General features: G+C 38.8%; 1 protein-coding gene and 1 non-coding gene across 2 annotated transcripts in view; one reads left to right on the top strand and one right to left on the bottom strand.

The window, feature by feature from the left end:
• Positions 1-18,431, top strand: part of LOC126964737 (uncharacterized) — a 191,548-nt gene that overhangs the window by 17,764 nt on the left and 155,353 nt on the right. The window lies entirely within an intron of this gene.
• On the bottom strand, positions 12,766-12,838 carry Trnaa-agc (transfer RNA alanine (anticodon AGC)). Its single transcript has one exon. It is a non-coding gene; the product is annotated as a tRNA-Ala (tRNA).

Here is an 18,431-nt window from a genome sequence, read left to right as displayed (position 1 = left end):
CTTTCACGTGACCCGGAGCGAAATCTAGGTTGCTTGAAAAAATCTGACGGCACATACACCAAATCCGACACCGAGACCTGCGAACTACTCCTGCAAACTCACTTTCCTGGATGCCGCATCACCAACAACCAGACGTGGGAATTTTAAATTTAAATCAGGAGCCCTGGACGGGATCTTCCCAGGGCTGCTACAATGGAGCGGTATGGGGCCGCTAGCAGTACATCTAACTGCTATCTACAGGGCATGCCTGGCCTACAAATACATACCGCTCCAGTGGAGTGAGGTAAAAGTGGTATTTATCCCTAAGCCCGGCAAAAGTGACTATACTAACCCCAAATCGGACAGGCCAATCAGTCTCACATCATTTTTGTTGAAGACTCTAGAGAGACTCTGCGATAGGGATATTAGGGAAAATGCTCTCATACAAAAACCACTTCATGCCAACCAACACGCCTTTACTCAGGGCAGATCAACCGAATCCGCACTTGATTGTGTATGTTACAAGAGTAATGAAAGGATTATCACGTAAACAATCAACCTTAGGTGCTTTTATTGATATCGAAGGCTCTTTCGACAAAACCTCTTTTCTAGCATAGGCCGAGCGCTAGCCGATCATAAAGTAGATCCTACAATTGCCGGGTGGATAGACAGCATGTTAACAACAGGCATAGGGCGATACGATTCACTGTGAACACCAGTACTAGATGTGTGGTGGCAACAGGCTGCCCACAAGGAGGGGTACTCTCGCCACTGCTCTGGAACCTTGTGGTGGATGAGCTCATCACAAGGCTAAACAAAAAGAAACTGTACACGGTGGGCTATGCTGACGACCTCGCCATTCTAATAACAGAACCAGTTGAGAGCGTCTTATGTAGCCTCATGAGATCTGCTTTTAAGGTTCTTGAAGAATGGTGCGCGCAACTCAAACTTACAGCTAATCCGTCAAAGACGGAGCTAATACTATTCACAAACAAACACAGCCTTGGTAATCTTACATTAGCTGTTCAACACCGACCTAAGCCTTACTAAAGAAGTTAAATGCCTTAGGGTCATACTGGATAGTAAGTTGCTTTGGAATAAATACCTCGAACACAAGCTGGAAAAAGCGTGCATCATCTGCGGGCAGTGAAGAAGACTCATAGGCAAAACCTGGGGTCTAGCTCCAAAGATAAGCAGATGGCTCTACACAGCAGTCATCAGACCAATTATCTCCTACGGAGCAATAGCTTGGTGGCCCAGGACAGAGCTTGTGACAGTACTAACCAAGCTGCAGCGTTTCCAGCGGCTGGCTTGCACAGCCATAACAGGATGCATGCGCACCACGCCTACTTCCGCCCTTGAAACTATTCTAGGGCTAACACCACTCGACATACACTTTCAACAAGAAGCGACAATGGCGAGTCTACGTCTAAAGCTGTTGGGTCTATGGAAGAATGAAGACTGCCTAACAGATAATCTCTGGAATAAGGTAACAAAGGACTATCCACTCTGTGAGGCACCATGCGACAAGATACCTAAAACACATGCTTTTCATAAGAACTATCACATATACATTTAGCTATGTGAGAAATATGCTGACCGGTCAGGTGTAAATGAAATAAGAATTTACACAGCCGGCTCGAAAATGGCTACTGGAACACACAGCTCCATCTTCCAATGTGAGTGCGTAGCCATCAAGGAAGTCGCCAGCGCAATATTAAGAAGAAAAGTACATGGCCACAGAATCAGAATTCTTTCTGGCAGTATGGCGGTACTAATAGCGCTGAAGGACAGCTGAACCTACAACTCAGCACTAAAACACGAGTGTCACCAAACCCTGGAACAAGTTGCCTGTTATAACCGGGTAACTCTGCAATGGATCAAGGGACATAGCGGTTCGTTGGGAAATGATGCAGCGGATGAGCTTGCAAGGCGGGCATCGGCAAATCTAGTGACTGGTCCATTGCCACTTCTGCCACTGCCCTTCAGCCAAATGCGCTCATGGATACGCTCTCTCACCAACGACCAACACAACACCCGATGGATAAATGTCTCAAGCTGTAGACAGTCGAAGGAGGCGATACCCGCACTGTCGCCCAAACTGACACGTAGACTTATCAGTCTCAACAGACATGACATCCGTATAATGGTGGGCACCCTAACGGGTCACACATCACTAAACAAACACCTTTTCACAATCGGCGTAACGGACAGTCCTAAGTGCAGAGGCTGTCTGGCCGAAGACGAAACTGTCGCTTACGTAATCCTGGAATGTGCAAGGTTTTTGCCCGGTGGCCAACCAACGGACAAAAACTTTAACCAATACGAGGTCGCTCCAGGAAGTCTGCGAACACCCCAGGAATGTTCTGAACTTCTGGAAAGAGCTAGGCTGGTTGGAGTAACTGGCCATTACTGCCCGCAAAATGGACCCATGCTAGTGGTCTAATTGCGGAAACAGGAGCCCCTATACCATACCATAATCAATATTCAATTATTTTTTTATAAAATCAATGACACATTATCTACCTAATTTCAATGCAGTTTTACTACTTTATAGCTTTTACTACATGAACTCACGAATGATTCGTAATTTAGGCATAAATCACGGTATACGGTAAAAAATCATATCTGATGAATTAACTGTATTTTTTGTATACAAATACGAAGCAATTAGCAAATTAGAGTTATCTCTTTTTTGCTTGCGATAGTTGCATTTACTATCCTTCTTTGACGTGTAATCGTAATCTAGTGTGCTATTGCAATGTTAAATTATTCATGTGTGCGTTAGTGTATCATTTTCAAATACCGAATGTTGTCTACGTAACCTACCTATACTTTTAAATATCACTGCCATCAGTCGCTATTTATTTAATAAGGAAAATAATTTCAATGTTCTTTCCATGGAATGAAATAATTTCCTAAGATTTTTAAGATCAGATAATGTCTTTGTAATGCTTAAAACGAAGCCCTATTCAGACTTGATATTAATATTCATCCGAGCCATTATTTTCAAGGAAGAGACATATTCCAAGATGGAATTCCTTTTCGACAATTGAAGTTATGCGACGGCTATTATGATCAATAAATTTTAATTTCAAATTAGACAAAATCGTAAATTTTATCATTTGCTTCTGAATATATTGGTTTTTAGATTTTCTACGACTTGTCAGTGTATTATTATTATTACTACGTTATAGCATTTAACAGTTTCTCCTTTTTTTTTCATGAGATAACGGTTTGTAGTAAGCGAGAAAAATTTAGCTAGGTTTTTTTTTTTTATATGGAATAGGAGGACAAACGAGCGTACGGGTCATCTGTTGTTAAGTGATCACCGCCGCCCATACTCTCTTGCAACACCAGAGGAATCACAGGAGCGTTGCCGGCCTTTAAGGAAGGTGTATGTTGTTAAAATACAGAGTTTATTAAGAGCTATGATGGGAAATAACAATAATTGAAACATTAGATGTATTTGGCGATTCGAGATTGATATATCAAACAATTCACTTGGAATTTGAATAAACGATTGATGCATCATGACGGTCGCTGTATTTGTTCGATTGGAATGTAAGACTGACAGATTGAAATGCGGTTTAGGATCGATCGATAACAAATATGGATTCAAACTTATGTATGAAATTGTTTGTGACACCTTCCTTTTTTTAGTAAGCAGGTAGGTACAATAGTTTCTATATTAGTTATTAATGCAACTGTTGGTTATAAACACGAATGTGGGTTTATAGTATCACATGAGTGTTTTAATACCTAATTATCAACAGTTGCATACAAGACTTTATCAACACCCATAATATGAATCCTCTATAGAAGATTCTGAAACAGTTAACTTATTGCTAACATTAAAAAAGCCAGTCCTAGTAACCATAATATCATCCAAATGAGTGTTATTATGAAAACGGATGATTTAATATTGTACTGAATTTCATTACACCACTCGTTTGGATGATGTAATGGTTATAAGAACATTGGGTGTTTTAATGTTGGCAACGAGCTAAGTGTTTTAGAATCTTCAATAGAGGATTTAAAGCATTTTATTTTATTTTTTTATTTTACAACTTTAGAAAACTTACAGCTAGATACATATTAAAAATTAATCTATAATACAGCAGATAGCTATTTACAAGTTTTCACAAATAATAACTATTTATTGTGAATAGTCGTTTACCTACATTTAATATAATATTATATAACCTACTTTGCTTTATATAAATTAAAAGTTTTTATTTACTTGACGTCTAAATTGAAATGGTGTCGTCTTGAATAAGTCAAGATCGTATTCACTATTCACTAAGCATGGGTGTAGATAAAATATTTTATATGTTGCCTGCAAAATAAGTACGTTGAGTAATACATTAGTTATTTTTTAAATATCGCGCTTTATAAATAACTTAAAAAAATATTATTATTCTAGAATTATATTTATTAACGCTAGAAATGTATTTATAAAGAATTCAGCAGCATCAGTTACTTTTACATCTATTGATACTATTTTATTTCTGTTCATAGTACTAAATTTTTGTTACAATATGTGATTGCACCTTTTATAGTAATTATTACAGACATTTCGTAATTTTTCATTTCAATTATCGAAAGAATAATAGCATAAAAGGCATTTATATTCTCAAAATTTGTAGTAGTGGGAATTAACGAATATTTTTTGTTGCCATTTCTTCAATATACAACTACCGCTTCGGAAACAAATGGCACTCTGAGAGAGAATAAGCGGTGCAAGAAACTGTCCCAGCATTCTTTTTTTGCGCTCTTTTTAATGAAATATACAATATTGTTCTGCCATTGGTATTGCAATAAAATAATCATAATCTAGTCCCAGGCTGTGGCTGACTTTATTATAAAAGTGTATCCATTTACCCTTAAAGCTTTTGTGTATCTTATGAAGCCTACTAGAATTAGTTACAAGTAATCCCTTATTTCTAGTGTTGTAATAATGAAAATCTTAATTTTTTTCTTTGGGAGACTATCTGTGATCTTTAAGAGAATATTTGTAATATCCTTACAGTAAGTGATACATTTTATTTTGTAAGCTTCTCTTTTATTTATCTTTTTGTTACAATAAAATATTTATTATCTATGTTTATTAAACGAAAGCTGTTTGTTTCGCAAAAATAAATAGAAAATAGTCAGTGTGCTATTTTTATTAATTTTTCAGTAATAATACACCGATATGTATAGAATCCGCACGATTCAGTTTTTTTTAATGAAAATGAGGGACTAGACGAGCAGGACGTTCAGTTGATGGTATTTGATACACCCTGCCAATTACAATGCAGTGCCGCTCAGGATTCTTGAAAAACACAAAAATTCTAAGCGGCAATACAACTACGCTCGACACCTCGAGACATGATGTTAAGTCTCATTTGCGCAATAATTTCACCATATACGGCGCCCTTCAGACAGAAACGGCATAAATAGGCGCCGATGTTGTACCAAAAATCTAGCCGGCATCCTGTGCAAAGGAGCCTCCCACTGACAGTGGAATTTATACCTAGGGCGACCTTTCCCAATACTGTTATCTAATTTAGGACTTTACAATTCAGTCAATCTACTTCTATCAATCCTCTACACATGACTTTACCATACAAATTTAAAGCGAGTTATTAATTGATGTTTTGACATAATCTCTGACCATCGAATGTGTTAGAATATTACCAAAATATAGAAATATGATAAAGCTACACCAAGTATATTTTGTTTTAACGTGAATAACTTGTATTTTATATTGATTCTCTATTTCTCTAATGCACTTGTCTGAGGTTTAAAACCACGCTGTGCTACCAAAAACTTTTTTTATATTAATAGATACGCCCTGCCCATTATAAAGTAGTGCCGCTCAGGATTGTTGAAAAACCCAAAAATTCTGAGCGGCACCTTGAGACATAAGATGTTAAGTCTCATTTGCCCAGTAATTTCACTAGCTACGGCGCCCTTCAGATCGAAATACAGTAATGTTTACACATTACTGCTTCACAACAGAAATAGGCGCCGTTGTGGTACCCATAACCTAGTCGGCATCCTGTGTAAAGCAGCCTCCCACTGATTGTATTTAAGATTGATTCTCTATCTATCTATGGAATTGTCTGTGGTTTATAACCACGTTCTGCTACCAAATTAAACTGTCAGTCTTCTCGCTACAGCTATTGTGTTTTATTAGAATGGACGAAATTGAATCGATTGCGTTAGCCATCGAATGTTCGAGGTCTCTCTAGATGCTTGATAACAAATTCTATTAGTTTGAAGTTGGCTTCTAACCTCAGTTGTAATTTGTATGTGCCAATAGCAAAGCAGGAAGGTGACGTGTGACCTGAGTAATGGAATCGCGAGTAATATAGTGCTGTATACTAGCTCAGAGGAAATTTAACTTTATTATTTAAATGGAATGCAGAGAACTTTTTCACCTGAATATTTGAACGTAATAAATGAATTAGATTTAGCCCAAAACCATAGAATAAATAATAGCAATGGAGTAACAGATACACTGCTTTAATCTTTAAGAAAGGTGTTACAGTACTTAGTATACAAAATCACTGATTTACCCCCACGTGAGGCTAGTTACCACTCAGGGATATATTTCACCCATATACACAGGTACTTTGTGATTTCACCGGGACACCATGATGGCGCGACTGTTGTTGGTAAATGCGGTAGAAGACACACAATGGAGCAACGCGAACGTCTCTATGCAACGACAAGTGATCGAGCCGTCACAGAGTACTGAGTCCCCGACAATTGGAGCTGCTCTGCGTTGCACGCGGTCAAATGGATCGAGCTGATACTGGGATACGCCAGACCAGAAATGACAGCACTTTGATGTGTGGCCGGACCTGCGCTTTGTAGAGTGTAGAATTGCCGTGCTCTATTAATGATACCAAGCTTCTTCGAAGCCAATTTGGCTTTGCTCTCCAGACGGAATTGGCAATTGCTCGAGATTTCCAGACCCAGTATTCCGATACTAGGCGAGGCTTTAAGGGAAGTGCTGTCGATGAGCGGTTATAAAACAAAGGGGGGTTTTAGTGGTAAACGTGCAAACTTGAGTTATCTAGGAGTTAAATTTGATAAGGTTCAATTCACCCCATTCCGCGACTCTTCTCAAGAGAGGACTCGATAGAAGACAAAAGTATCTCCTGGCACTGGTCGACGATTTCCGAGAGCTGGATGGCCCGTGTTTATGGCATCATCAGTGCTGTCTTCTGCATACCAATTTATGTTGGATGATGTACCAATGATGTCCAACATATCATTGATATGCAGAAGAAACAGCGTAGGAGATAGCACACAGTCACGAGTGTTCACGGGCTTCGTGTTCAAGTCATAACCGTCGACAACGACCTGTATGCTGCGCCCAGTGAGGAAGCTGGAGGTCCACTTGCATAAGCTCTCGGGTAGCCCAAATGATGGATTGTTTTGAGAGGAGCACCTTGTGCCATATACGATCAAAGCCCTTCGTTATATCCAGGCTAATTGCCAGGCTTTCCCCCTTGCTTTCAATAGCGGCCACCCATCTATGTGTTAGGTATACACAAGTATCTTCCGGAACTGGTCAACGATTTGCCGAGAACTGCATGGCCCGTGTATACGGCAACACCAGTGCTGTCGTCTGCATACCAATTTATGTTGGAGATGTCCAACATTCTAGGTATACCAAGAGCTGGTGGTTAATTATGCTCTCCATGATTTTGGAGAGCAGGGAGGTAAAACAAATAGGCCTGTAGTTTGCCGGATCCGAACTGTCTACTTTTTTTTGGATCGGATGGATAAGGACTGACTTCCACGAGTCAGGGACTACGCCTTTTGATTAGAGTGCCGGAATAAACGCGTTAGCACCGGCGTCAACTCAGGGGCACACGTTCTAAGCACGATTGGAGAAATGCGATCCGGCCCGCTCGACTTCCTGACGTCCAACGAAAACAGAGCTCGCCTAACAGTTTTCTGTCTGAACTGTACTTCAGGCATAGAGCTCTGACACCGCGGGATGGTCGGCGGTGTTTTTCCGTTGTCGTCAAGAGTCGAGTTGGAGGCGAAAAGAGTGCACAAGAGATCGGCTTTCTCTTTTGCCGTATAGGCCAGAGTGTCATTCCTCATGTGCAACGGCGGCAGGGAGGGCTGGTTGAAGTTACCACGAGCAACTTTCGACAACGACCAGAACTTGCGTGTTCCAGTCGGGTAATTGGAAATCGGCTCGCCGATTTTGACAACGTGCTTTCACACGGGTGATTTGCCGCTTAAAGAATCTGGAGGTACGGTTATATTTCCTCTTTAGAACTATACAGTTCAGATCCTTTGAGCCCAGTGCCTCAACCCAAGTTCGATACCCTGTTTTTTGCAGTCAGATGCTGCTTTAACTGACGCATTGAACCAGGGCAGTGATCTGCCACCGATCGGTACAGAGCGTAATAATAATATAATAAAGCAGTAGGGACTTAAAAGTGTCCTGGAATTAAAAAATTGAGTATCTAAAACACTTTTGGAGTTTCTAAACGAATCGTAACAGATTTGAAATGCTGCGATACGTTTGGAACATTCACGTTCAATAAATGTGACTTTGCAGTTTGTCAAAGCTCGTACATATTCATGAGCTTTTAGCACGAATAGCTAAGTAACTTGTACATTCACAAAGCTAGAGGAAAAATACAATACTAAATTGCTTCCAATTTATACAAAAATAAAATTAATTTAGAAATAATTTCTTGGTAACTAGTATTTACTTAGCTTTAGATAATAAAAAGCTCATGATTATTGTTAATTTTTTTGAATGTATCCGCAATAATTCAAATTCAAATATTTGTATTCCTCACAATACAATAAAACTTATTAGTGAATAAGCCCGAGGGCGGTCGCTCCATTCCCATCATGTTCTAAAAGCATAATATATTAACATGCTTACTACTCCACTGCAGACGTAAGACTTGCGAAACTAAAAGTTTATTTGATTTCAGAGCGTCTGTTGTTCCATAATGGTGATAGTGTTTTAAATTAATAAATTTCTTTTATGACTTTGTAATCTAAACTAATATTATAAAGAGTAGTAAGCATTTGTGTTTTTGTATGTATGTTTGTAATGTTTTCACACAAAAGCTACTGGACCGATTTCAAAAATTCTTTCACCGTTAGAAAGCTGCATCTTTGCTGAGTGACATAGGCTATAAAACTTTTAAAAAAAATAGGCATACCTACTAAAATGCAATAATATAACCCAAGGTGTGAAAAAAATAGTCATGAAATATCTGTCATCGCGTGCGCTGCGGTAACTATTGATAATAGAACAAAAAAATGTTCTAGAGTATTATAGAACTTATCAATATCTACAAAAAAGTCCGCGATTCCATATGTCTAGTATTTATTTAATTATAGGTAATGGTCTCAAATTTTTTGTGTTAGGACTACCGGGACGTAAAACTAAGTGTCACATTCTCCAGAAGATAAGTACCTTACCTGGTGATGAAGATATAAAGACAGCAGTTATTAAAGGTAGTAAGTCTATGGCTTATAATGAAAAGGAATGATGAAGGCTTCTCTTCTTAAAAAAACTAATCAAATGATTCACTGGAGTGCCATCCGGAAGACTTTCAACGACCGGCTTGGCAATTGTCGCTGAATGTAAGCCGATTTACAACTTACTCTAACTGACTACGGCTGGTAAATTAATTGGTGGTATTAGAAGCTGTAAAATGTCATTATTATTATGTGACAGGGGATTTTAAATAATATTTTGTTGTTAGCAAACGGTTGACGAATAATTTGATTTATGTTAGAACTTGTATATAATTTCTTCATAAAATAATAAATGTTACTTTATAATTAGAACTGTCACTTCAGTCGTTACTTCAATTACCGACAGAGAGTAAAATGTGAACGTTTATAAACTGAGATTTAAGGACTGGTTTCCGCTGCGCTCCAACAAGATACCGCACTACCTAAGAACAATAGCTTTATTATTACGGCAACTATTAGATGTTTGTGTGCGTGGATTTTGACACTCAATGGCAACTTTAAAATTTTGAATAACATACGCTTCGTGTTATTTTACATTGAAATTAATAAAATACAAAATACTTACTTATGATATGTGTCCAGTTACCAGTTACCAGTGGGAGGCGGAGGAGAATATAGGTACCACAACGGCGTCTATTTCTTCCGTGCATCAGTAATGTGTAACCATTACAGTGTTTCAGTCTGAAGGGTCCCGTAGCTAGTGAAATGACTGGGCAAATGAGACTTGACATCTTATGTCTCAAGGTGACCAGCGCAGTTGTAGTGCCGCTCTGAATTTTTGGATTTTTGTAATGGGCAGGGCGTATTAATTACCATCAGCTGAACGTCCTGCTCGTCTCGTCCTTATTCTCATAAAATAAAACAGTTCTATGATACTCTGTCCTTTGCAGTCCTACTCCACAACTTTCCGCCTGTCTTTTCAATGTCGTCTCTCCATCTTTTATTTTGCCATCTTCTCATTCTTCTTTCAATTTTTGGATGCCAGACCCTTTTGCTCTCCTTATCAATTCCTCTTATGGTATATCCAGCCCATCTCCACTTCAATCTTTTCACTTTTACCGAAACGTCTCCAACTCCTGTCGTTATCCTTAACTCTGTGTGTGTGAATTTTTACATGACGTCATAACTTTAACTGTTAACCGTAACCGTCCAATCATCGCCGATTAATGATCTACTTTACAGTTGATAACCTGTTCAACCCCAATATTTGAATATTAGGAAAATGACTTGAGATGTCGCTCTTGTAAATCTAAACAAAATGTTATGTTTTTAAAGTGATAACCCCCACTTCTAGGATTAATACACAAATAAAATTCAGGTTGTGGCTATTAATCCTAGAAGAAAGTAAAGTAGATCCTGTAGATGAAGCCACAACCTGAGAGTTGAACAAAGCAAACAAGATTTTATAACTATACGCTACTCGAACGGTTGGCTCAGTTGGTTAGAGCACCGGCACGGAACACCGGAAGTGGTGAGTTCGAGTCCCGCATCGTTCTTAAATTTTATTTTTCAAATTTTATTTGTGTATTATTCCTAGAAGTGAGGGTTATCACTTTAAAAACATAACATATTATTTTCAATAGCTAATTAGGGAATTTAATATCTATTACTCAGTTAATAAGGCAGCTATTTGCGTTGTAAAGCTTTTTTCTCGTAAATAACACAAGTCGACCATAGAGGCGTTAGGTCGGATTGATGACTCTCTTTAACAGCGACGAAATGGGCCTTCAAAAGGGATCTATCACCTCCGCGCGGAGTGACCACAACTTGATTTATTTCCTCACAAGTTTATTGAAGCGTGGAAAGAAAATTTCTACGGAAGAAATATTAAAGCCTCACTTTGCTTTAGGCTTACATTCAACATTTATTGAAGCTGTAAAGGCGTGGCTTGGCCTGTTCGATATTTTACTCCAATAACAGTTTAAAGAGTCCAAATCGCCAAGAGGTAGGTAGGTGATTCGGGTTACGTCCCAGTGCTCTTACCGACCAAAAGCGACCACATGATCCGTAAATCTGGGTATGTTTGTTCTACTGTCGGATTGTGGCTCCATTTACAGGATGTACTTTACAGTTGATAACCGGCTCAGGTAGAGGCGCGGGTTCAAATCGCGCGTTGTCTGTAAAGTTTCGTATAAATGTATTCTTAAATCCCAGAAGTGAGGGATTTCACTTAAAGTAACAAACTGCTTATGATTAAATGTTAACACGAGGAACAAACATAAACTTGTTATGCCTACTACTTGATTAAGTCAAGTTAGTAAATCTTTTATTGGGTGGAGTATATGCTTTTACAAATCATATCCTAGATGATGTACAAAACAATGTGTTACGAAATTTAAAAGAAATGTTAAAAACGTTTGTGTGGGAAATGTTATTATAACATAAATAATTTTCTTAATGATACCACAGACTGGTATTGATACGGAAAACCTCAGGTTCTAATGTTTTTAAAATACAATAGTTTGTTGTACGATATTACTTATTGTAGTCCTTATTTGTAAATAATAAAGCCCGCAAGGCTATTTTGAATGGGTTTTTGACGTTCATTGATTTTTAATCCTATTTTGAATAAAAATATTTGAGTTTGAATTAAAAACGTTGTGTAACATAAATATTATACAAAAAAGTAATGCTCACCCAATACCAGTGTGTGCGGATTGATGAAATTTACATTTATATTTTAAAGTTACTCGTGTTTAGGCGTTGAGTATTTTGTTGCATCATTTTACATATATATTGTAATTGAAACGATTTGTAAAACAACGAAGCTGTAAATGTTGACTTAAAAGAGTGGCAATGAGTTTCTTGCCACTTCTTCTCATTAAAGCTCAACCATTTCCAAAGGCGTTAACTGGTAAAAGAAAAGATATCTTAACATTCATAAGTGTCATTTCGTTGACAAATTATGAAATTTTTAATAAATGCAAATTATTTTCTTATGATGTGTGTATCAATTATTTTGACTTTAAATATTACGTAGTTCACTTAGTAGTATAACTCTAAAATGTTACGCAAAAATCTACTTTGGCGTTCTTCGTATTGTGAAAATTTATCTCATGCTATATTCATAATTCAAAAACTTTTGATTACAAGTCTCATTCCTACAAATTGGTGGCACAATATCCGGATAGACAATACGTAACGCCCTGCAAGGGAAAAGCAACATTTTACACGGCTTTAAAACAATTTAATATTAGGAAGCTAGTTACACAAATAATATAAAAAATAATATATACTAAGAGATTTATTTATATAAAAAACACTTGGAGGCGCCGGGTATCGATCCCGGTACCTCTCGCATGCTAAGCGAGCGCTCTACCATCTGAGCTACGCCCCCGTAGTGAAAGGTTCTCAATAGTTTGTACATATTGTGTAAACCAGTTGTTAATTAAAACTGGGTCAATTTAAAGGTCGCCTGTAGAGACTTCACATAGTATATATACATAATAGACATGTTATATTTATATAACATACAGTTCGGTCGACCTTTCTTTAATCAAACTTAAATCTTTATATATAAAAATTTCGCCTCACTGATGGTGACCATGGTGCCTGGTTGACTTTCCCTCCTAAACTACTGAACCGTTATTAATCAATTCTTACGGCAGACTTTACCAGTGGGAGGCACCTTTGCACAGGATGCCAGGATGCTAGTTTATGGGTACCATAACGGCGCCTATTTCTGCCATGAAGCAGTAATGTGTAAGCATTTTTGTGTTTTGGTCTGAAGGACGCTGTAGCTAGTGAAATTACTGGGCAAATGAGACTTAACATCATCATGTCTCAAGGTGGCGAGCGCAGTTGTGGTGCCGCTCAGAGTTTTTGGGGTTTTCAAGAATTCTGAGCGGCACTGCGTTGTAATGGGCAGGGCGTTTCAATTACCATCAGCTGAACGGCCTGCCCGTCTCGTCCCTTATTGTCATAATAAAAAACTGTGTGCAGTTCGATCCAATTTGAGCGATACAATAGTTTTTATTTCGATTCGTGCCCCTTAATATTTTTAATTTAAGATTTTTATTTCTTTTTGTATAATTCTGAGCTTGGATAAAGGATTGGTCTCCGCTGCGCTCCCACTAGATACCGCACTTCCTAAGAACAATAGCTTATTTATTACGGCGACTATTAGATGCTTGTGTGCATGACATCTTGACACTTTATGGCAATTTTCAAATTTTGTAACATACGCTTCGTGTTATTTTACATTGAAATTAATAAAATACAAAATACTTACTGATGATATGTGATCCCAGTATCTTTTTTATTTCTTGTAGTATTATTTTTCCAAAGTTTTACTACGCAATCTGGCATTTTAGTTGCAATTAATAGCAAAGTATAACAGAACAAGTGGCACGTCAACTTCACACATTGTTCGAGAATGGCTCGGATACGCCCACTTGGGCGTAGTATTAGTTGCCGCACTTTGCGACTACCCCTATGGTATCTAGTTAGAGTGCAGCGGAGAGTTATGCTAAATCTAAGGATTTAGAGTTACATTATCCTTTTATTTTATCCGACCCTTAACATTTTTTAATTTCAGATTTTTATTTCTGCAAGTATAATTCTGAGACAAAATTCTAACGCACAGTTTGACAGACACCAGTCGGAGGTTCCTTTGCACAGGATGCCGGCTAGATTATGAGTACCACAACGGCGCCTATTTCTGCCGTGAAGCAGTAATGTGTAAACATTACTGTGTTTCAGTCTAAAGGGCGCCGTAGCTAGTGAAATTACTGTGCAAATGAGACTTAGGGCGAGTACACATTAGGCGTTCTGAAGCGCGCGCTTTGGTAACTCGCGTTTTGAGAACCAGTAGTTCTTATCTAGGTGTACACACGCAAGCGCTCGTTTCTGATCAAGCGCGTTAAACGCGCGCTTTGAGATTTTTCTTCCAAACGCGCGTTGGGATTGCGTCAGCCGCGCTCTTTGAAATACATGAGCCGCCATTCAAGGTGACGAGCGCAGTTGTACTGTTGTTCTGCTCGTCTCTTCCCTATTTTCATAAAAAAACACTACAACGGAGAGCTGCTAGAATTGTCGCGGATCCTATTTTCTGTGAACGTCTAGATGTATTGGAGTTGCATAAAGACATCGCTTCATTGTGTGTCTTTTACCGCATTTATCACGGGGAAGAGTTCCAAAGAGCTGTTTGAATTAATTCCTGGTGATAATTGTCACAAACTTCAAAATGTTGCAGAGAAAATTTATTTATCAACTTTTTAGTTACCTTGTTTTAAAGAATAGTATTCAGTTATTTTGTAATAAGTTTAAATATATATTTATATACTTGCTGACTCAGCAAACGTTGTATTGCCGATGTTAAATTCGCGATACAAAAGTAACTGTTGATCGTAGATGGGTGGAAATTAGAAGTTGTATGTATTTTTTTATGTTGACTCATAATCAAACAACTTTAAAAAAATGTAAAAAAAATAAAAAAAAAATCATGTGGACCACCCTTAACATTTAGGGGGATAAAAAATATATGTTGTCCGATTCTCACATCACCAAATATGCACTCAAAATTTCATGAGAATCGGTCAAGCGGTTTCGGAGGAGTTCAAAGTTTAACACCATGACACGAGAATTTTATATATTAGATTATTATAATTAATTAATTGGGGGGGGGGGAGATGATGTCAGGCCTCGGTGGTGTATATTCTTATCATTTCTAGAGCATATACATCTAATAAATTCTGAGATAGCTACTGGCGCGCATCATCCAGTCTGATCATACACGTCCTCGCTACCTGTAGTTCTGTCGACGTACAGGCTAGGGGTGGATCCATGTGAACTTTCAGGTGGTTCGTCTACCCCGGGCAATGTTACAGTCCCTTATGAGTGTCACACATCTCCACCTACCTCATGACTGTAATAGCGAAGTATGAAGGGCACAGGCGAATTGTTGGCGCCTTAAAACCGACTTTCTAGATAAGGGAGACAACCCCGACAAAAAAACCGGAGTGTAGCCTTAACTGGCTACCCCAGAACGTAAACCTGCGGTCATGTTTTGCAGGAACGGGGGTTTGAGCTTCGCCACTCGGACCACGAGGAAGGTAACCTCTCTAACTAATCCCCCAATCCTACAGTGAGGCACGCGCTAATAGGATGAATGTCTGATGGGTTAACTCAGTCTTTAGCGACCAACAACGACACACTGGGCGACGTGTCGTTGAAGCAATGCCTTCTCTCAAGAATAGGCGTCACCTTTAGAGTGACTACTGAATTCGACCTTACTCGTGGGAATAAAAACTAATATGAACGAATACAATAAAACTACCTCACCCAAAACCAGTCAAAAAACCCTCACTCAACAAGTGTTCCATACCGTACTATTTAATAGAACACGCTCAGCTTCTCTTAGCGATATGTCTAAATCTGTCAACCAATCAGAACTACAATCAAGAGACACACTAGATATGACTGACAACCCATGCACCCAGCAAGCACCTCCACCCTGGCAGCGGGTGCCAGGTACTAACAAGCGGAAAAGAACAAGCCATTCACCACCAAACAGCACTCCCGTGCCAGTATCAATTAGGTTTTCTCCTCTAGCCTTAAATGAGAAGAACCCCACACCGAACCTAAAAACGAATAAGCCTCCGCCTATCGTTCTATATGGAATAGAAGACGTAAATGAATTGTCAAAACTTATAGAATCAATATGTGATGCCAAACTATTTAAAATAAGAATAGCAAACAAAAATTTACTGCGAGTTCTTGTAGATTGCCCGGAAACCTACAAGGATGTGATATCGGCAGTAAGGGCCAAAAGTTTGATAGGTCACACGTTTACGCCACAAGAAAAGAAGGCATATCGCATAGTAATAAAGAAACTTCATTATACCACACCTCATAGTGAAATAATCGATGCGATAGAAGGTACTGGTAATAAAGTCCGTGGAGAAATAATTAACGCCCGATATGGTCCAGACAAAACTCCATCTTTTACATTTTTCGTCAATTTGGAACCAAATAATAACAACAAAGCAGTGAAAAATAAAGAGTGTATCCACCACCAGCGAGTAAAAATAGAAGACCCTCGAAAAGCCAAAACAATTGTTCAATGCCAGCACTGCCAGCAACTCAAAAATAACTGCATGCGGCCCTATAGATACGTTAAATTTACGTTAGTTTAAAGATTACGTTAAGTTATTACAAGACCGCTGATTGTCCAAAGAAAGATCGCAAATCTCCAGCAAAGTGTGCTTTGTGCACATGCGACTATCCTGCAAACTATAAAGGCTGTCAGGTTTATTTGGAAATCGCGTCCAGAAAGGCAAACCAAAACAGAAAACAGCCTGTTCGACCTTCAATGAACGACATGAACTTAACTAAACAAACTGAACCACAAAATCATCCCAACAAACCCTCGCTAGCACCTAATCCCACCCAACTCCGTGACAAGCGAAGCTACTCTGATATTGCAGCAAATAGAGGCAGCCCTAACACTGACTGTGAAACTGAACCCAACCCTCAACAAAGTCGGATTGAACAAATCTTAACAAAACAATCCGAAAAGATAGACCAACTCATTCAACAAATAGGTACTCTCCTAAACCTATTGACGTCCGTTGTCTCTAAACTACATTCGTAATCCCCTTACGTATAGCAACGTGGAACATCAATGGGCTGTCATCGAACATACTTGAACTTGAAGAAGTAATTAAAAATAATCATCTTGACATAGTTCTTATATCCAAGTCACATTCCTCAAAAAATAGTCTGTACCGAATGAAGGATTTCAACATCTACTTTACGCCTCATCTTGACATAGGCAAAGCTCATGCGGGCACCGCAATAGTGATAAGATCAAACCAAAACATACCATGCTGGAGGCATATTCTACCCAACATATTTAGGCTACTACCATAAGATTTGATGACCGAGCAGGTCCGATTACATTGACCGCCGTTCACCTAAGCATAAGATATTAACAAGACTCCAGATTTGTTGGACTTCTTTGTGACAAAGGGGATCAGCCATCTTTACTCCACTGTTGAATCGAGCCTTGACGGTTCATGTGATCATACGCCGGTAATCCACAACTTAAGTACTTCAGTCATTCATGCCGAGCCATCTGACTCTATCTCATGGAAAAACTGACTGGCAGGGCTTTCGTAATTTCTTGGACGAATATATCCAGTTAAATGTTCCTATGAAAACTCCGGAGGATATTGAGAATGCTTGCTTGTACATCACAAACCTGATCCAAGTATCGGCGTGGAAAAACTCACCAGTCTCCACTTGCCTTCCACTACAATCAGCAGATATTAAAGAAAGCCTTAGAGAGAAACGAAGACTACAAAGAATCTGGCATCAATCTCGCCATCCTGCAGATAAAACCGCCTTCAACCGAGCAGCAAAACAGCTAAAGAAGCTGTTGCAAGAACAGACAAATTCTTCATTCCGAAATACTCTCGAAAGATTGTCACCTCAGGGAAAAGGCGAAACGTCGCTTTGGAAAGCTGCTAAATCCTTTGGAAAGCCGCAAGAACATCACGCTCCCCTCAAACAATCAAACTCATGGGCTCGAACGGACGCTGAGAAAGCAGAAGTATTTGCCAATTATCTTGAAAATGTATTCAAGGTGAATGATGGTGGCGATGAATCTGAGATTGATAAAGTACTTAGACAAGATCTCCAGCTATGCCTGCCTCTCCGACCCACATCTCCAAAGGAAATCGCGTATGAGATTAGACGACTGAATTCCAACAAGGCACCTGGATTTGATTTAATTACTCCCACAATTCTTAAAAATCTTCCCAGAAAATGCATAACATTTCTTGCCTCACTCTTTAATGCTACCATGAGAACTTCATATTTTCCCATAATCTGGAAAGTATCGGAAATTATTATGATTCACAAACCTGGAAAACCTCCTCATGAAGCTTCATCATTCCGACCAATAAGTTTAACTCCAGTGATATTAA

This window comes from Leptidea sinapis, chromosome 5 (genome assembly GCF_905404315.1).
Source record: "Leptidea sinapis chromosome 5, ilLepSina1.1, whole genome shotgun sequence".
NCBI lineage: Eukaryota > Metazoa > Arthropoda > Insecta > Lepidoptera > Pieridae > Leptidea > Leptidea sinapis.
The sequence above is the reverse complement of the archived record's forward strand: the minus strand, read 5'-3'. Positions and strand labels throughout refer to the sequence as shown.